We start from the raw sequence: 21,995 nt of genomic DNA on the forward strand, positions 1-21,995 counted from the left end.
GAGGAGAGATAAGTGGTAGAAAAAAACAATAAAATAGACAACTCACTAGCTACCAATCAATAAAAAATGCAGAAATCACTAATTTATGATATGATAATGGATAATAAGCATTGAAATAAGAGCACTTTTAAAGAAATCATACATATTTTTCTATTCCTGTATGCATATAATATGAAAACATAGATGAAATGTGGAATTTCTTAGGAAAAATTATTTACCAATATTGATCCAATTAGAAATAGAAAGTTTAAACAAACTGATTTCCATAGAAAGAAAGACAGTTAAAACTATCCCCACTAAAGGTAGAAGGCTTAGATGTTTTCAGAGGAAATTCTTTCAAGTTTTAAAATCAGATAGTCCCAAATGCTTTTTAAGAGAATCAAAATGAACATTTCATAATTTTTTATGAATCAACTAAAACATTTATATCTAAATCTAATAAAGATAATAGTAAAAATGCTAGACTGATATCACTTATGAATATTGTATATATTATATACACACATACATACACACTATATATACAATCTTAGTACTAAGTCCAACATCTTTTTTAATAGTGAGAGGCTAATTGAATTTCTCAGTAAGACATTAAGAAATCGGGGTGCCTGGGTGTCTCAGTCAGTTAAGCGTCTGCCTTTGGCTTGGGTCATGATCCCAGTGTTCTGGGAGTGAGCCCAGGGTTGGTCTCCCTCCTCATTGAACAGCCTGTTTCTCCCTTTCCCTTTAACCCTCCCCCCCCCGCTCATGCACTCTCTCTCTTTCTCAAATAAATAAAATCTAAAAAAAAAAAAGAAATCAATACAATGACAAGCATTCCCTCTGTCAATATCATTTACTGTTCTAGAGGCATTGACCAATGTAATTAGATAATAGAAATCAAATAGAGGCGTAGAACCTAGGAAATAAAAATTCAAACTACATTTATTAGCACGATATGATCATATATCTGGAAAACCCAGAGGAACCAATGATAAAGGTTGCCCAAACAAGAACAGAATTCAAGAAAATAAACATGATAGAAAAATTACCATATAGAACTCAATTTCCTTCATATAAGCAAACAATAATTAGCTAGAGATTGTAATAATTTAGAAAATCCATTTAAAATAGAAAAGGTGTGATCAAGGAAATTTTTAAAAAGATTTATTAATTTTAGAGAGAGAGAGAATGGAGGGAGAGGCAAAGGAAGAGGAAGAGAGAGAATCCTCAAGCAGACTGCTGAGTGCAGAGCCAGTTGCAGGGCTTAATCTCATGACCCTGAGATCATGAGCTGAGCTGAAATCAGGAGTTGGATGGTTAACCGACTGAGCCACCCACAAGCCTCAATCAAGAAAATTTTTTAAATTGTACAAATGAAAAGATTCCACTTGTACCTAGATGGGATGATTCAACATCATAAAATTAATTAATAAATTTCACTCAATCTCAACAAAAATGTCAATGAGAATTTTGGCAGAGCTAGACAAGTTGCTAGTAAATATTATATTGAATAATAAACACACAAGAAAACACTAAAAAATAAAAAGCTATCAATGAGGACAAGTACTTTAAGACACTCTATGATGGAATATTACTCAGCCATAAAAAAGAATGAAGTTTTCCCATTTGCAAGGACATGGATGGAGCTAAAGAGTATTATGCTAAGTGAAATAAGTCAGTCAGAGAAAGACAAATACCATGTGATTCAACTCATATGTGGAATTTAGGAAACAAAGCAAATGATCATAGGGGAAAAAAGAGAAAGGAAAACCAAGAAGCAGACTCTTAACTATAGAGAACAAAATGATGGTTTCCGGTGGGCGTGATGGGTTAAGTAGGTGGTGGGGATTAAGGAGTGCACTTGTGATGAGCACTGACTGTTATATGTAAATGCTGAATCACTAAATTGTATACCTGAAATTAATATTACACTGTATGTTAACTGGAATTTAAATAAAAACTTTAAAAAAAGACATTAAAGCAGAAGATTATATTAACTAACTGGAATTTTAAAATTAAAAAAAAACATAGTATAAAGCTTCTATGACAAAACTGTAGTGCTGAAACATGAATAGACAGACTAGTTGAATAAAAGAAAAAAAATCCAGAAACAAATAAAGGTACATGTAGAACTTCAATATGTGGTGATATTGCCATTTCAAATGACTTCATAAAAAATTTTTTAACAAAAGTTGTGCTGGGATGACTGGTTTTGCCAACTGGAAAAACTGAAAATTAGATCCATACCTGAAGCTATACACAAGAAGAGATTCCAAATGGACCAGATTATCTGAAGTAAAAAAATGAAACCATAAAATACCAGAAGAACATGAGTAAATTCCTCTTTAACTTGGGTGAAAGTCTTGGGTAACTTCACTAACTTTCATTAACTTGGGTTTCTAACTATGACTTAAAACCCAGAGACCATAAAAGTATTGATTAATTTGAATAAACATAAGATCTATAAATGAGAAGATATTGTATAATTTTTTAAAGATTTTATTTATTTGATAGAGAGCACTAGAGAGCAGGAGCAGGAGAGCAGCGGAGGGAGAGGGCGAAGCAGGCTCCCCACTGAGCAGGAAGCCTGATGCGATGCAGGGCTTGATCCCAGGACTCTGGGATCATGACCTGAGCCAAAGGCAGATTCTTAACCAACTGAGCCACCCAGGCACCCCAAGAAGATATTATATCAATGTTAGTTGCTAAATTCGATATTTTGTGATTATGTAACAAGCTTTCCTTCTTTTTGATGTATTTAGATGTAAAAGGACATCATGTCTGCAACTTACTCTCAAAGATCTTAGAAAAGAATTTTGTGGCTAGATATATAATTAGACGATAGAGAAGGATACAAAAGATATGGTATAGTAGTAACATTTTGGGAACCTGCAAGACAAGTATATAAGAATTCTTGGTTTTGTTCTTACAACTTGTCTTTATGTCAAATCATGCCAAAATATAACAAAATAAAAAGAAAAAAGAATTTATAAAAAGAAATATATGCTATGCCAAAGTTATGAAAATTCTCTTCTGTTTTCCTCTAAAATATTTATTATTTTACCTTTCATATTTGTACCAAAAATCATCTCAGAATTGATTATCTTGTATGATATTTTTATATTGAAGGAGTCAAGGTTTAATTTTCCATAACATTACTCAATTGACAAAGCACAATTTAAAGAACAATTCTTTCCCCACCACAGAGTAATGGTACCTTGTCATAAATCAAGTGACCATATATATGTACATGTGTTTCCGGACTCTCTAATTTGTTCATTTGGTCTAGTTGTTTATCCTCGCAGGAGGACCACAGCCTTTTAATTACTACAGTTTTATAGTAAGTGTTGTTATCTTTAGTAGTGTGAGATTATCTTTTAATATAGATTATTTTATCTGTATATAGATCAATTGTTATGTAGTTGTGCATCTCCCAGCTTTGTTATTATTCTTCAAGATTGTCTTGACATTTCTTTGTTTGTATTTCTAAGTCCATTTTAGAATCGTCTTGCCAATTTCCACCAGCAAAAATAATACTAGAATTTTTATTGGAATTTTATACAATTTGTAGAGAGAATTTGGAAAATATTTACATCTTTACAATTTTGATTCTTCCAATCCAAGATCGTGGCATTTTTGGGAACTTCTTAAATTTCTCTGAATAATATTTTGCGGATTACTGTGCAGAGACCTTGCACTTCTTTCATTAGATTCATTGCTCTGTATTTGGTCTTTTTATGCTCTTGTACACGGTGTCGTTTTAATTTCTTCCCATTTGTTGATTGCTGATATATAGAAAAATAATTGGTCTTCATATGTTAACCCTGACCCTGTGACCTTACTAAACTTATTTATATGTTCTAAGAGCTTGTAAGTTTTCTTGCATTGTATATGTACATAATTATGACATTTATAAAGACATTTTATTTTATTTTTTTCAAGTTTTTAAATTCTAGTTAGTTAACATAACATATGGTGTAATATTGGTTTCATGAGTAGAATTAGTGATTCAACACTTTACATAAATCATCCAGTGCTCATCACAAGTGCCCTCGTTAATATGTATCACCCATTTAGCCCATCCCCTGCCCACCTCGCCATCAATCCTCAGTTTGGCCTCTCTAATTAAGAGTCTCTTATGGTTTGCCTTCCTCTGTTTTTTTTTCTTCCTTCCCCTATGTTCATCTGTTTCTTAAATTCCACATATGAGTGAAATCATATGGCATTTGTCTTCCTCTGACTGACTTATTTCACTTAGCATAATACATTCTAGCTCCATGTTGTTGCAAATGGCAAGATTTCATTGTTTTTGATGGATGCTTAATATTCCATTGTATAGGGGCACCTGGGTGAGTCATTCTGTTAAGAATCTACCTATGTTAAAAAAAAAAAAAGAAGATAGTAGGAAGGGAAAAATGATGGGGGGGATATCAGAGGGCGAGACAAACTATGAGAGACTATGGACTCTGAGAAACAAACTGAGGGTTCTAGAGGGGAGGGGGGTGGGGAGATGGATTAGCCCGGTAATGGGTATTAAAGAGGACACATTTTGAATGGAGCACTGGGTGTTATATGCAAACAATGAATCATGGAACACTACATCAAAAACTAATGATGTAATGTATGGTGATTAACATAACATAATAAAATTTTTTAAAAAAAGAATCTACCTTCATCTCAGGTCATGATTCCGGGGTCCTGGGATCGAGTCCCACATTGGACTCCCTGCTCAGTGGGGAGTCTTCTTCTCCCTCTGCCCCTCACTCTGCTTGTGCTCTCTCTCTCTAGTTCTGCCTCTCTCTCTCAAATAAATAAAATCTTTAAAATAATATATTCCATGGTGTGTGTGTATATATATATATATATACATACATATATATATATACATATATACATATATACATACATATATATGTATGTATACCTATACCACATCTTTATCCATTCATCAGTCCATGGATGTTTGGGCTCTTTCCATAATTTGGTTATTGTTGATAATGCTGCTATGAACATCAAGGTCCATTTACCCCTTTGAACCAGTATTTTTGTATCTTTTGGGTAAATACCTAGTAGTGCAATTGCTGGGTCATAGGGTAGTTCTATTTTTAAATTTTTGGGGAAACTCCATACTGTTTTCCAGAGTGGCTGCACTAGTTTGCATTCCCTCCAATAGTGTAAAAGCGTTCCTCTTTCTCCACATCCCTGCCAATATCTGTTGTTTCTTATTTTGTTAATTTTAGCCATTCTGACAAGTGTGAGGTGGTATCTCATTGTGGTATTGATTTGTAGTTCCCCGATGATGAGAGATGTTGAGCACCTTTTCCTGTATCTGTTAGCCATCTGCCTGTCTTCTTTGGAAAAAATGTCTTTTCATGTTTTCTGCCCATTTCTTAACTGTATTATTTGTTTTTTGGGAGTTGAGTTCGGTAAGTTCTTTATAGACTTTTAATTCTTCCCTTTGCAATTCAATTTATTTTTCTTGTTTCACTTCACTGGCTAGGAAGTATATTTTTGAACAAAAGTGGAGATAGTGGCCATCCTTGCACCACTCGCAACATTCTAAATCTCAGGAAGAATACTTCCAGTAATTCACCATTACTTATGATGTTTGCTGTAGATTTTTGGAGATAATCTTTAGCAGAACAAATAATTTTTTAAATTTCTTCTTTGATTACTTCATTCACCCATGGGTTGTTTAGTATCATGTTGTTTATCCTCTACAAGTAAAAATAGAGAGAGAGACCGGGGCGCTTGGGTGGCTCAGTAGGTTAAGCATCTGTCTTTGGCTCAGATCATGATCCCAGGGTCCTGGGATTGAGCCCCATGTTGGGCTCCCTGCTCAGTGGGGAGCCTGCTTCTCCCTCTGCCCTCCCCCACCAGCTCGTGCTTGCTTGCTCTCTCTCTCTCATGCTCTCTCTCTCTCAAATAAAAAAAATCTTTAAAAAATTAAAAATAATTTTAAAAATAGAGAGAGAACTAAAAAAAAAAAACAGAAATGAATGTGAAGAAATAACAGCTAACACCACAGAAATACAAAGGATTGTAAGACAATATTATGAAAAATTATGTGCCAACAAATTGGACAACCTGTAAGAAATGGATAAATTCCTAGAAAAATATAAACTACTGAAACTGAAACAGGAAAAAATAGAAAACTTGAGCAGACTAATTACCACCAATGAAATTGAATCAGTAATCAAAAAACTCCCAACAAACAAAAGTTCAGGACCAGATGGCTTCACAGATGAATTCTACCAAACATTTAAGGAAGAGTTAATTTCTATTCTTCTCTAACTATTTTAAAAAATAGAAGAGGAAGAAAAACTTCTAAATTCATTCTACAAGGCCAGAATTACCCTGATACTAAAATGAGATAAAGACACTACAAAAAAAAGAAGAATTACAAGCCAATATCTCTGATAAATATAGATGAAAAAATCTTCAGCAAATATTAGCCAACTGAATTTAACAATACATTAAAAAATCATTCCTCACGATCAAGTGGAATTTATTCCTGGCCTGCAAGTGTGGTTCAATATTCATAAACCAATTAACATGATACATCATATCAATAAGAGAAAGGATACAAAACATATGATCCTTTCAATAGATGCAGAAAAAGCATTTGATGAAGTACAACATCCATTCATGATAAAAACCCTCAACAAAGTAGATTTAGAGGGAAATACCTTAACAAAATAAAGGCCATATATGAATAACCCACACCTAACATAATGCCCAATGGTGAAAAACAGAGCTTTCTCCCTATGATCTGAACATCCCATTTCAATTAAGTACTAGACATTGTGCAACTTCTGTTTCAGAGTTAGAATGTCTTGACAAACCATTGTGATAATTATACCAAATAAGACACAAATTGGATTAAGTTTTTTTAAAAGCACACATTTTTAAAGACAGTAAAGATCTGTGGATACAAAGAAGTTTAGAGAAACTAAATTCCAGAGAAAGACATGTCCTTGCTAGGTGAGAAGATTTCAATAGCCTAGGGGCTAGAGACACTTGCTGAGTCTGGGCAACAGTGTGCAAAAGATCAGACCAACAATAGGCAGAGAGAGAGACTTTCCCAGAGTAAGAAGAAGCCAATAGAACTTTAAAAGGCTATACAGAGTAGAAGGACAGATTGATATCTGCAGGAGGCCCACATGATAAGTTAAGGGAGCATGTGAAGTTTGATAGGGGTTAAGGGTCCATTTTTTTCTCATATGAGTTTCCAACTGATCCAGCACTATCCATTACAAAGACTTTTCTAAAGACTTCAGGTTTGAGCTCAGAGATGCACAGAGTTGAAAGGAGCATCACTGCTACTCATAAAACAAGAAAATAAGCTAGGAAATTTTCCAATTAATGATTTTTTGGGTACCCTTCTGAAAACAGAACTCTCATGGGAAACTTTCACTACAGAATTTAGTGATAGGTGCTTGCAGGTAGAAAGAGGACTTAAACATTTACTTACCTCAGACAGACACTGCCCAAATACCATATAAGCCAGTAAGAAGATTAAATTAGAAATACTTAGTACATTACTAAAGGCTGAGTGTGGGCTATAAGCACAGGGTGAAATGCAGTAAGGACCCCACACTGTCTTGTGAGGTTTTCCTCTAGGAACCCCACCAGGTACCCACAAGGAAGATACGAAAGAATCTTTAGAAAATTCACCCTTGGTGTTACCAGGAAACACCACCTCCCTGACCCCCTACTGTCATGCTAACAAACCTGGAATAAAAACAACAGTAGAAAACAGCTGAAAGAGCTCAAGAGATAGAATCTCTCTAGGGAGCAGCACAAAAGGACAGTGCAAAGAAGAAGGGAGAGAGAGAAAATCAAAGTATGAATGTAGCAATTTTATGATTTTGGCTCACACAGGATAACCATAGCAATGATAAACTTCAAACCCAGCCCAATTCCTTTGTCATTTGCAAATAAAATAAAATAAAATAAGTCTAGAAAAAATCATGTTCACTTACAAGTATAAAAATACTATTTATGTTTGGTTATATCTACTGCCCTATACATGTTCAGCTTTCAATAAAAAATAAGATTAAAAAAAGCGAAGCTAAACTATTGGGACTTCATCAAAATAAAAAAAAAAAACTTCTGCACAGTGAAGGAAACAATCAACAAATCTAAAAGGCAACTTATGGAATGGGAGAAGATATTTGCAAATGACACATCTGATAAAGGGTTAGTATCCAAAATATATAAAGAACTTAAAAATTCAACACCCAAAAGACAAATAATCCAGTTACAAAATGGGCAGAAGACATGAATAGACATTTTTCCAAAGAAGACAAACAGGTGGTTAATAGACACAGGAAGAGATGCCCAACATCACTGATCATTAGGAAAATACAAGTCAAAACTACAATGAGATATCACCTCACACCAGTCATAATGGCTAAAATTCACACAGGAAACAACAGGTGTTGGTGAGGATGCAGAGAAGGGGGAACACTCTCACACTGTTGGTGGGAAAGCAAACTGGTACAGCCACTCTGGAAAACACTATGGAGGTTCCTCAAAAAGTTAAAAATAGAACACTCTATGATCCAATAATTGCACTACTAGCTATATACCCATAGGATACAAAAATACTGATTTAAAGGGATACATGCACCTCAATGTTTATAGCAGCATTATCAATAACAGCCAAATTATGGAAAGAGCCCAAATGTCCATCAACCGATGAATGGATAAAGAAGAGGTGGTATATATATAATGGAATATCACTCAGTCATAAAAAAGAATGAAATCCTGCCACTTGCAATGATGTGGATGGAGGTAGAGAGTATTATGCTAAGCACAATAAGTCAGAGAAAGACAAATACAATATAATTTCATTCATATGTGGAATTTAAGAACAAAGCAGATGAATATGGGGGGAAAAGAGAGGCAAATCAAGAAACAGACTCAACTACAGAGAACAAACTGATGGTTATTGGAGGGGAGGTTGGGGAGAATGGTTAAATAGGTGATGGGTATTAAGTAGGACACCTGATGAGAACCAGGTATGGTATGTAAGTGATGAATCATTAAATTCTACACCTGAAACAAACATTGCACTATATGTTAACTAGCTGGAATTTAAATAAAAACTTGGAGAAGAAAACAAAAAAGAAGATAAACAAAAATAAAATAAAATAATAAAATAATATAAAATGGAACATATTCTGAATAGACAAAGCAATCATTAGAGCCAGATCTAGGTTTGTCATAGACATTGGAACTATTAGAAGGAATTAAAAATAACAATGATTAAAATATTAGAATCTCTAGGGGTGCCTGGGTCTTTCAGTCAGTTAAGTGTCTGACTCTTGATCCCAACTCAGGTCTTGATCTCAGGATCATGAGTTTGAGCCCTGTGTTGGGCTCCACACTGGGCATGGAGCTTACTTACAAAAATTAAGATCTCTAAGGAGAAGGGTAGACACATTTGAGAACAGATAGGTAATTATAGCAGAGAGGTGAAATCTATGAGAAGAGTTATATGGAAATGGTAAAAATGAAAACACAGTAGCAAATATGGAGAATGCTCAGTGGGCTTATCAGTAAATTCAACACAGCCAAGGGAAGAACGAATAAGCTTGACAAAAGGTAATTAAAAGTTTTGGAAACTGAAACATAAAGTGCAAAAAGACTTAAAAAATGAGAACAGAGCATCTGAGATCTGTGAGATATTAAACAGTGTAACATATTGCATATTTAGAATCCCAGAAGAAGAAAGGAAAGGACAGAAAATATTTGAAAAAATAATGACCCAGTATTTTTCAAAAATTAATGAGATAAGAAGCCACAGATCCAAAAAGCTCAGAAAACACCATGCAGGATAAATACTAAAATGAAACCACATCCAGCCATATCATATTCAAACTGCTGAAAACCAAAGGTGAAGAGAAAATCTAAAGGCATCCCAGGGTTAGGAAGGACATATTCCTTATAGAGAAACAGGAATAATAATTACATCATAATACTCATCAGAAACTTTGCAAGAATAAAAATCACACAAAGCACACTGTCAGACCATAATTAAATTAAACTAAAAATCAATAACAAAAATATAGACAATCCCCAGGTATTTAGAAAATAAACAATAAATTTCTAAATAATTCACAGGTCAAAAAAGAAGTCTCTGGTCTGAGATGGCTGCATAGGAAGACACTGAACTCAACTGCTTTCATGGATACACCAAATCTACAGCTACATATAAAATAATTCCCACTGAAAAGAAAATGAAAACTATCTAACAGCTCCCTCCCTGAAAAAGGTATAAGAGGTGCACATCAAGATGGGTATGAGAGGAAGAGACATGACACATTCTTACCAAAAAACCTCACCCATGGCATGACAACACAAAATAGGGAGGGATATCATGGGTCCACAGCTTCTCTCTGAAGGGTGAGGAGTTTGTGCCCTACATCAGGCACAACAACCCTTGGGAATTGCACCAGAGAGACGCCCCCCAAAATGTCTGACTTTAGAAACCAATGGGACTTACATCCAGGGGACCAGGAGGGTCTGTGGGGACCTGAGATACTCATTTTGAGGGGCTCACACATGGACTCACTTGTTCCAGGACTCAGCTCAAAGACAGAAGTTTGAGAGGTGACTGGATTACTTATAAAAGAAATTCATTTGTTAATCTTAAAGGACCTGCCAGAGGGGCGAGAACTAGTTGGGACTTCTACAGGGACAGAGGCACTGGCAAGTGCCATTTTTGCACTTGCCCTACCTTACTAGTGTATGCAAGTCCACACAGACACAGCCTCAGTAAAGCCACTGGTGTGTTCTGCCCGCAATGCTCTTCTCCCACATTGCTAAAGCCATAAGCATGTCCCACCCCTAGGACCATTTTCTGGCCTCAGTAAAGCCTCAGGGATGCAAGGATAATTCAATATCTGCAAATCAAACATGATACACCATATTAACAAAATGAAGTATAAAAATCATATGATCATCTCAATAGATGCAGAAAATACATTTGACAAAATTCAACATGAATTTATGGTAAAAACTCTCAACAAAGTGAGTATAGAATTTACCTCAACATAATAAAGGCCATATATGACAAACTCACAGCTAATATACTCAATGGTAAAAAGCTGAAAGCTTTTCCTCAAAGATCAGGAACAAGACAAGTATGTCCGTTCTCACCACTATTATTCAACATAGTACTGGAAGTCCTAGCCACAGCAATCAGACAAGAAAAGGAAATAAAAGGCATCCACACTGGTAAGGAAGAAGTAAAATTGTCACTATTTGCAGATGGCATGATACTATATATAGAAAACCCTAAAGACTCCACCACAAAAAACCCTGTTAAATATAATAAATAAATTCAGTAAAGTTGCAAGATACAAAAGCACTATAAAGAAATCTGTTGCAGGGGCGGGGGTTAAGATGTTGTAAGAGTTGGGCATTCCTAAGCTTGACTCCTCCCCAGAACACAGCTAAATAAATACCAAATCATTTGGAACACCCAATAAATTGTTCAGAAGTCTTAGAGAACAAAGCTGCACATCTACAGACAGAAAAAATGACCTATGGAAGTTATGAACTGTAGAGAGTTGATTCACAGGAGAAGAGAGCCATGGGCACTGCAAGGGGAGGGAGCCCTGAGTGCAGAGGGAGTATCGAGAGAGAAGGAGAGAAGGAAAGACTGAAAAAAAAAAAAAGAAAACATGCACAGAAGACTGCACAAGAAAACTGTTTCCCACTGATTGGGAAAAAAGAGAGGGTTTTTCATAAACAGCTGAGCATAGAGTCTGAAATTTTGGAGGTCAGCTCCATAGCCAAGGTCGTGCCTGCTGGTGCTCTGGTGGGGAAGCAAGGACGAGCCCAGGAGCAGGCAGCACTGTCTAAGGATCCCCTGGATTGCACAGGGAGAAGCTGTTCCCCTGCTTGGAGTGCATTTGGTAGAGGTGATATGGCCTATCCATGGGCAAAGGACCCTGAGGGCACTATTGAGTTACCCCATTCACCAGTAAAGACGCCTGCTGAGGGCAAACCCTGGCGCCAGCCGTGTGTTGTGATTTACCATAAACTCCAAACTGCTACAGTTACATGAATGTTTTCTGGGCCAAACCTGCACTGGCCACAGCACAGGAAGACCCTCTCCCAGAGGATCAGCACAGGTCTGTGCTGTGGGGTCTCTGAATTGTGGAGTTTTGAAACAAAGGGGCATCAGAGATAAAACACGGGAGTGCTGCACAGCTTGGTCAAGGACACGGTGAAGACAGGGATCTGACAGAAACCGAGGTCACAGGAGGAGTGATTGTCCGCAGGTCTGTGAGGGTTTCCTGAAGAAAGGTGGGTGTGAATTTGTCTCTCAAGAGACGAGAAAGCAGGCGGAAGCCATTTTCACCCCTCTCCCACCAGCACTGATCAACCTCAGTGATCTAAACAGCACCACCAAGTGGAGAACTGAACTGCTACACCAAGCCCCACACCCCTGGTCCCTGCAGGCACATCTCCACTAGGGCAAATCCACCTGCGAATCAGAGCAGCTGCCCCTCCTTGGAAGACCAGCACAAACCTCTCGCCTACAGCAAGTCTACTAATCATAGAATGCTGCAAAGCCTCAGCTCTAGGGAGAACAGGATCTAGCTTCCTATGGTTTTTGCTGTTGTTTTTTAATTTTTTTAATTTTTCAATTTAAAATCAATTTAATTAACATATAGTGTATTATTAGTTTCAGAGGTAGAATTTAGTGATTCATCAGTTGCATATAACACCCAGTGCTCATTACATCAAGTGTCCTCCTTTAATTCCCATCACCCAGTTACCCCATCCCCCCACTCATGTCCCTTCTGGCAACCTTCAGTTTGTTTCCTGTAGTTAAGAGTTTCTTATGGTGTGATTTTGGGGTTTTTTTGTTTGTTTGTTTTTGTTTTTATTTTGGATACGGAAAGAACAGTCTTTTTTTTAAATTTTCTATTTTTTTATTTAAAATTTTATTTTAAATTTTCTATTTTTTTATTTAAAATTTTTATCTTCTTGTTCTTTCTTGTGTCTATCAAGCTTCTCTTATTAAGCAGACCAAAGGGGCGCCTGGGTGTCTCAGTCGGTTGGGCATCTGCCTTTGGCTCAGGTCCTGATCCCAGGATCCTGGGATCGAGCCCTGCATTGGGCTCCCTGCTCCTGCCCCCCGGGAAGCCTGCTTCTCCCTCTCCCACTCCCCCTGCTTGTGTTCTCTCTCTGTCAAATAAATAAATAAAATCTTTTGAAAAAAAAAAACAAGCAGACCAAAACATACCTAGCTTACTTTATTTATTTTTTAAATGTTTTAAATATTTATTTTATTTTGCTTTTTTCTCCTCCAAAAGCACAAGATGGAAGAATTCACCCCAAAAGAAAGTCCAACTTGGACTCCTATGATACAGATCTTATTTCACTTTATGGAATCACTGAGTTCCCAAAGTCTACCTTCGTGATCCAATAGTTTTCTTTCCCTCTTCTTTTCAGCTTCATTTTCCCCATATGACTGATTCCCTCTTCTACTTCATCCATCCTTATTTTTATGTCCACTTGGCATCTCAGTTATAGCATTTTTAACTTCAACCTGACTAGATTTTAGTTCTTTTATCTCTACAGTATGGGATTCTCTAGTGGCTTCTATGCTTTTTTCAAGCTCAGCCAGTATCCTTATAATAATTTTTTTAAATTCTAGTTCAGACAACTTACTTTTATCTGTACTGATTAAATCCTGTTTGTCAGTACTACCTTCTGTTCTTTCTTTTGGAGTGCATTTCTCCATCTCGTCATTTTGCCCAGAAAAGAAAAGAAGAAAGAAAAAGAAAAAACAACAACACCAACAACAACAAAAAACAACCCTAGATCCTGGGTGTGTTTTGGTCTGCTTGTTACAAGAAAGTAGATCCCAAAATAAGAAAGAAAAGATATATACACATATTTAAAAATAAAATAAAATGAAAGAAATAAAAAATAAAAAATATATAAAGTATATATAAAAATAAAAATTAAAAAAGAATAAAAAAGAATTGAAAAAATAAGAAAATAAATGAAAAACTAATAATAAAAAAAGAATAAAAAGTACAAAGGAGGTTAGATACTATTCTCCCCTAGAGCTGAAGCTTCACAGCCCTCTATGATCAGTAAACTTGCTGGGAGCAAGTTGTTTGTGCTGGTCTTCTGGGGGAGGGCCCTGTTGCACTGATTATCAGGTGGACTTGCCCTAGTGGAAATGCACCTCCAATGGGCAGGGAGGCAGGACTTGGTGTAAGTGGCTCTGGTCTCCACTAGGTGGCGCCGTTTTGTTCCCTGAAGGCTTTCAGCACTGATGGGCAGGATTAATACGGCGGTGTCCTGCTCTCAAACCCCAGGACTGAGTATTTGAGCCTCTTACTCTTCAGTGAGCCCTCACAGAAGAGCAATAAATCACTCTTGTATCCCTGGTTTCTGTCAGAACCCTGTGTTCACCCTGCCTGTGCCCAAGTTTTTTCATCTCAAGCATGCGACTGAGTTCCCAAACTCGAACTTTTAGGGACTCCTGTGGTTCGGACCCTCACTGTACCACCTGGGGAGGGTGTTGCCATGCTTCTGCCTTTTGCTGGACCCATCCCAGGAAAACAGTTGCAGGACCACAGGGTGGTTCGCAGTTTATGGGGATACAGAGCCAAGCACTTAGACTCACTATTCTCAGACAGCTTCCACACTCCTATGCCTGGAACAGTGCAGCACTTAGGTGCCACCCATTCTTCTTGCAACCCAGGGGATCCTCAGACCTTGGTGTCACACCTGGTATTCTGCCCTGCTTCGCCACCTGAGCACCTTTAAGCCAGGAATGTCCTCCGCCATAGCAGACTTCTAAAAAAGTTCCAATTTTGTGCTCTACTGCTTATAATACTTTGCAGTAGCCTCCTTAAGCAGGGTCCTTCCCCTCTGCTGTATCTACAGCTATATTACTCCTATCTTCCAAAAGGTGGTCACTTTTCTACTTGTAGACTTGCAGTATTTGTTTTCTCAGAACTTCTATTGATTTCTTGGGTGTTCAGAAGTACTTGATAACTATGCAGCTATATTCAAGGGATGAGACAAACTTAGGGTCCCCCTACTCCTCGGCCATTGTAACTCCTCCCCTTAATTCTTCTTTAAATGATTGGTACAATTCTCCAGTGAAGCCGCTTGTTCGAGGTGTTGGGTTTTTGTTGTCGTTGTTTTTGTGGAGATGGGAAATGAAAGAGATTTTTTTTAATTCCAATGTAGTTAACACACAGTACTATATTAGTTTCAAATGTAAAATATAGTGATCCAACAGTTCCCTACATTACTCAGTGTTCATGAAGACAAGTGCACTCCTTAATCCTAATCACCTATTTAACCCATCCCCCCACACACTTCCCCTCTGGTAACCATGTTTGTTCTCTATGGTTAATAGTCTGTTTTTCGGTTTGTCTCTTTTTTCCTTTGTTTGTTTTGTTTCTTAAATTCCACATATGAGTGAATAGTATTTGTCTTTCTCTGACTGACTTATTTCACTTAGCATAATACTCTCTAGCTCCATCAACATTGTTGCAAATGGCAAGACTTCATTCTTTTATGTGGCTGAGTAATATTCAATTATATATATATATATATATATATATATATATATATATATATATACCACGTTTTCTTTTTTAAAAGATTTTATTTATTTGAGAGAGAGAGAGAGTGAGCATGAGTGGGGGAGAGGCAAGGGGAGAGGGAAAAGCAGACTTCCTCCTGAGCAGGGAGCCCAACTCTTGGCTCAATCCCAGGACACTGGGATTATGACCTGAGCCGAAGGCAGACGCTTAACCGACTGATCCACCCAGGTGCCCCTACATACTACATCTTCTTTATCCATTCATCTATTGATGGACATTTAGGCTGCTTCTATAGTTTGGCTATAAATGATTCTGGAATAAAGATAGGGGTGCATGAGTTAGTATTGTTGTATTATTAGGGATATACCCAATAGTGCAATTACTGGATTGTAGGATAGTTTTATTTTTAACTTTTTGAGGAACTCCCGTACTGTCTTCCAGAGTGGGTACACCAGTTTGCATTCCCACCAACCATGCAAGAGGTTCATTTTTCTCCACATCCTCACTAACACTTGTTTCTTGAGCTCTTGATTTTAGCCATTCTGACAGGTGTGATGTGATATCTCTTTGTGATTTTGATTTTCATTTCCCTGGTGATCAGTGATGTCGAGCATCGATTCATGTGTCTGTTGGCCATCTGGATGTCGTTGGAGAAATGTCTGTTCCTGTCTTCTATTTTTAATTGGATTTATTTGGATTTTAATTGGATTATTCAATTGTTAGGTGTTGAGTTCTTTAAGTTCTTTATATATTTTGGATACTAACCCTTTACTGGATGTGACACTTGCAAATATCTTCTGCCATTCAGTAGGATCTCTTTTAGTTTTGTTGGTTGATTCCTTTGCTGTGAAGAAACTTTTAATTTTGATGTAGTCCCAATAGTTTATTTTTGCTTTTATTTCCCTTGCCTCAAGTGACATATCTAGAAGGATGTTGCCACAAAAAATGTCATGTCATAGAAATTACTGCCTGTGATCTCTTCTAGGATTCTTATGGTTTCAGGTCTCACATTTAGGTCTTTAATCCATTTCGAGTTTATTTTTGTGTATGGTGTTAGAATGTGGTCCAGTTTCATTCTTTTGCATGTTGCTACTCAGTTTTCCCAACACCATTTGTTGAAGACACTGTCTTTTTCCCATTGGATATTCTTTCCTGCTTTGTCAAAGATTAATTGACCATATAATTGCGGACTCATTTCTTTGATTTCTATTCTGTTCCATTGATCTATGTGTCTACTTTTGTGCCAGTACCATACTGTTTTGATCATTACAGCTTTGTAATGTAACTTGAAGTCTGGAATTGTGATACCTCCATGTTTGCTTTTCTTTTCCAAGATTGCTTTGGCTATTCAGAGTCTTTTGTGGTACCATATAAATTTTAGGATTTTTTTGTTCTAGTTCTCTGAAAAAGACTGTTGGTATCATTATTTTTTTCTAATTTTATTTTAGTATGTTATGTTAATCACCATACATTACATCATTAGTTTTTGATGTAGTGTTCCATGATTCATTGTTTGCATATAACACCCAGTGCTCCATTAAATATGTGCCCTCTTTAATACCCATCACCAGGCTAAACCATCCCCCCACCCCCCTCCCCTCTAGAATCCTCAGCTTGTTTCTGAGTCAATAGTCTCTCACGGTTCATCTCCCCCTCTGATTTCCCCCCTTCATTTTTCCCTTCCTATTATCTTCTTTTTCTTTTTTAATATATAATGTATTATTTATTTCAGAGGTACATCTCTGTGATTAATCAGTCTTACACAATTCACAGAACTCAACAGAGCACAAACCCTCCCCAATGTCTATCACCCAGCCACCCCATTCCTCCCACCCCCCACCACTCCAGCAGCACTCAGTTTGTTTCCTGAGATTAAGAATTCCTCTATCAGTGAGATCATATGATACATATCTTTCTCTGATTGACTTATTTTGCTTAGCATAATACCCTCTAGTTCCATCCACGTTGTGGCAAATGGCAAGATTTCTTTTTTTGATGGCTGCATAATATTCCATCGTATATATATGCCACATTTTCTTTATCCATTCATCTGTTGATGGGCATCTTGGCTCTTTCTATAGTTTGGCTATTGTGGACATTGCTGCTATAAACTTTGGGGTACATGTACCCCTTCGGATCTGTATCTTTGGGGTAAATACCCAGTAGTGCAATTGCTAGGTCGTAGGGTAGCTCTATTTTCAACTTTTTGAGGAACCTCCATACTGTTTTCCAGAGTGGCTGCACTGGCTTGCATTCCCACCAACAGTGTAGGAAGGTTCCCCTTTCTCCACATCCTCACCAATTATCTGTCATTTCCTGACTTGTTAATTTTAGCCATTCTGACTGGTGTGGGGTGGTATCTCATTGAGGTTTTGATTTGTAGTTCCCTGATGCCGAGTGATGTTGAGCACTTTTTCATGTGTCTGTTGGCCATTTGGACGTCTTCTTTGGAAAAACGTGTGTTCATGTCTTTTGCCCATTTCTTGATTGGATCATTTGTTCTTTGGGTGTTGAGCTTGATAAGTTCTTTATAGATTTTGGATACTAGCCCTTTATCTGATATCTCATTTGCAAATATCTTCTCCCATTCTGTCAGCTGTCTTTCGGTTTTGTTGACTGTTTCCTTTGCTGTACAAAAGCTTTTTATCTTGATGAAGTCCCAATAGTTCATTTTTGCCCTTGCTTCCCTTGCCTTTGGCGATGTTTCTAGGAAGAAGTTGCTGCGGCTGAGGTCAAAGAGGTTGCTGCCTCTGTTCTCCTCAAGGATTTTGATGGATTCCTGTCTCACATTTAGGTCTTTCATCCATTTTGAGTCTATTTTTGTGTGTGGTGTAAAGCAAGGTCCAGTTTCATTCTTCTCCATATGGTGTCCAATTTTCCCAACACCATTTGTTGAAGAGACTGACTTTTTGCCATTGGACATTCTTTCCTGCTTTGTCCAAGATAAGTTGACCATAGACTTGAGGGTCCATTTCTGGGCTCTCTATTCTGTTTCATTGATCTATGTGTCTGTTTATGTGCCAGTACCATACTGTCTTGATGATGACAGCTTTGTAATAGAGCTTGAAGTCCGGGATTGTGATGCCACCAGCTTTGCTTTTCTTTTTCAACATTCCTCTGGCTATTCGGGGTCTTTTCTGGTTCCATACAAATTTTAGGATTATTTGTTCCATTTCTTTGAAAAAAGTGGATGGTATTTTGATAGGGATTGCATTAAATGTGTAGATTGCTCTAGGTAGCATTGACACCTTCACAATATTTGTTCTACCAATCCATGAGCATGGAACATTTTTCCATTTCTTTATCTTCCTCAATTTCTTTCATGAGTATTTTATAGTTTTCTGAGTACAGGTCCTTTGCCTCTTTGGTTAGATTTATTCCTAGGTATCTTATGATTTTGAGTGCAATTGTAAATGAAATCGACTCCTTAATTTCTCTTTCTTCTGTCTTGTTGGTGTATAGAAATGCAAACTGATTTCTGTGCATTGCTTTTATATCCTGGACTTTACTGAATTCCTGTATGAGTTCTAGCAGTTTTGGGGGGGAGTCTTTTGGGTTTTCAACATAAAGTATCATATCATCTGCAAGGACCAAGAGTTTGATTTCTTCTTTGCCAATTCGGATGCCTTTTATTTCTTTTTGTTTCCTGATTGCTGTCTGACTTCTAGTACTATGTTTAATAGCAGTGGTGATAGTGGACATCCCTGCTGCATTCCTGACTTTAGGGGGAAAGCTCTCAGTTTTTCCCCATTGAGAATGATATTTGCAGTGGGTTTTTCATAGATGGCTTTTATGATATTGAGGTATGTACCCCCATCCCTACACCCTGAAGAGTTTTAATCAAGAAAGGATGCTGTACATTGTTAAATGCTTTTTCTGCATCTATTTAGAGGATCATATAGCTCTTGTTCTTTCTTTTATTAATGTATTGTATCACATTGACTGATTTGCGGATGTTGAACCAACTTTGCAGGCCAGGGATAAATCCCACTTGATCATGGTGAATAATCCTTTTAATGTACTGTTGGATCCTATTGGCTAGTATTTTGGTGAGAATTTTTGCATCCATATTGATCAGGGATATTAGTCTGTAATTCTCCTTTTTGATGGGGTCTTTGTCTGGTTTTGGGATCAAGGTAATGCTGGACTCATAAAATGAGTTTGGAGGTTTTCCTTTCATTTCTATTTTTTTGGAACAGTTTCAGAAGAATAGGTATTAAGTCTTCTTTAAATGTTTCGTAGAATTCCCCTGGGAAGCCATCTGGCCTTGGGCTCTTGTTTGTTGGGAGATTTTTGATGACTGCTTCAATTTCCTTACTGATTATGGGTCTATTCAGGTTTTTTATTTCTTCTGGGTTCAGTTTTGGTAGTTTATATATCTCTAGGAATGCATCCATTTCTTCCAGATTATCTAATTTGCTGGCATATAGTTGCTCATAATATGTTCTTATAATTGTTTGTATTTCTTTGGTGTTGGTTGTGATCTCTCCTCTTTCATTCATGATTTTATTTATTTGGTCATTTCTCTTTTCTTTTGGATAAGTCTGGCCAGGGGATTATCAATCTTATTAATTCTTTCAAAGAACCAGCTCCTAGTTTTGTTGATCTGTTCTACTGTTCTTTTGGTTTCTATTTCATTGATTTCTGCTTGATCTTTACTATTTCTCTTCTCCCGCTGGGTTTAGGCTTTATTTACTGTTCTTTCTCCTGCTCCTTTAGGCATAGGGTTAGATTGTGTATTTGAGACCATTCTTATTTCTTGAGAAAGGCTTGTACTGCTATATACTTTCCTCTTAGGACTGCCTTTGCTGCATCTCAAAGATTTTGAACAGTTGTGTTTTCATTTTCATTTGTTTCCATGAATTTTTTTAATTCTTCTTTAATTTCCTGGTTGACCCATTCATTCTTTAGTAGGATGCTCTTTAGCCTCCATGTATTTGAGTTCTTTCCGACTTTCCTCTTGTGATTGAGTTCTAGTTTCAAAGCATTGTGGTCCAAAAATATGCAGGGAATGATCCCAATCTTTTGGTACCAGTTGAGACCTGATTTGTGACCTGGGATGTGATCTGTTCTGGAGAATGTTCCATGGGCACTACAGAAGAATGTGTATTCTGTTGCTTTGGGATGGAATGCTCTGAATAGATCTGTGAAGTCCATTTGGTCCAGTGTGTCATTTAAAGTCTTTGTTTCCTTTTTGATCTTTTGCTTAGATGATCTGTCCATTTCAGTGAGGGGGGATGTTAAAGTGCCCCACTATTATTGTATTGTTGTCGATGTGTTTCTTTGCTTTTGTTATTAATTGGCTTATATAATTGGCTGCTCCCATGTTAGGGGCATAGATATTTACAATTGTTAGATCTTCTTGTTGGATAGAACCTTTAAGTATGATGTAGTGTCCTTCCTCATCTCTTATTATAGTCTTTGGTTTAAAATCTAATTTGTCTGATCTAAGGATTGCCACCGCAGCTTTCTTTTGGTGTCTGTTAGCATGGTAAATGGTTTTCCACACCCTCACTTTCAATCTGGAGGTGTGTTGGGGTCTAAAATGAGATTCTTGCAGACAGCATATTGATGGGTCTTGTTTTTTTATCCAGTCTGATTCCCTGTGTGTTTTGATTGGGGCATTTAGCCCGTTTACATTCAGGGTAACTATTGAAAGATATGAATTTAGTGCCATTGTATTGCCTGTAAGGTGACTGTTACTGTATATTGTCTGTGTTCCTTTCTGGTCTATGTTACTTTTAGGCTCTCTCTTTGCTTAGAGGACCCCTTTGATTATTTTTTGTAGGACTGGTTTCCTGTTCACAAATTCTTTTACTTTTTGTTTGTCCTGGAAGTTTTTCCTCTCTCCTTCTATTTTCAATGACAACCTAGCTGGATATAGTATTCTTGGCTGCCTATTTTTCTCATTTCGTGCTCTGAATATATCATGCCAGTCCTTTCTGGCCTGCCAGGTCTCTGTGGATAGGTCTGTTGCCAATCTAATGTTTCTACCATTGTAGGTTACAGATCTCTTGTCCCGAGCTGCTTTTAGGATTTTCTCTTTGTCTCTGAGACTTGTCAGTTTTACTATTACATGTCAGGGTGTTAACCTATTTTTATTGATTTTGAAGTGGGTTCTCTCTGCCTCCTGGGTTTTGATGCCTGTTTCCTTCCCCAAATTAGGGAAGTTCTCTGCTATAATTTCCTCCAATATACTTTCTGCCCCCCCCCCCCTTTCTTCTTCTTCTTCTGGGATCCCAATTATTCTAAGAGTGTTTTGTCTTATAGTGTCACTTATCTCTCAAATTCTGCCCTCGTGATCCAGTAGTTGTTTATCTCTCTTTTTCTCAGCTTCTTTATTCTCCATTATTTGGTCTTCTATATCACTAATTCTTTCTCCTGCCTCATTTATCCTAGCAGTTAGAGCCT

Source organism: Zalophus californianus, chromosome X (assembly GCF_009762305.2).
Source record: "Zalophus californianus isolate mZalCal1 chromosome X, mZalCal1.pri.v2, whole genome shotgun sequence".
Lineage (NCBI taxonomy): Eukaryota > Metazoa > Chordata > Mammalia > Carnivora > Otariidae > Zalophus > Zalophus californianus.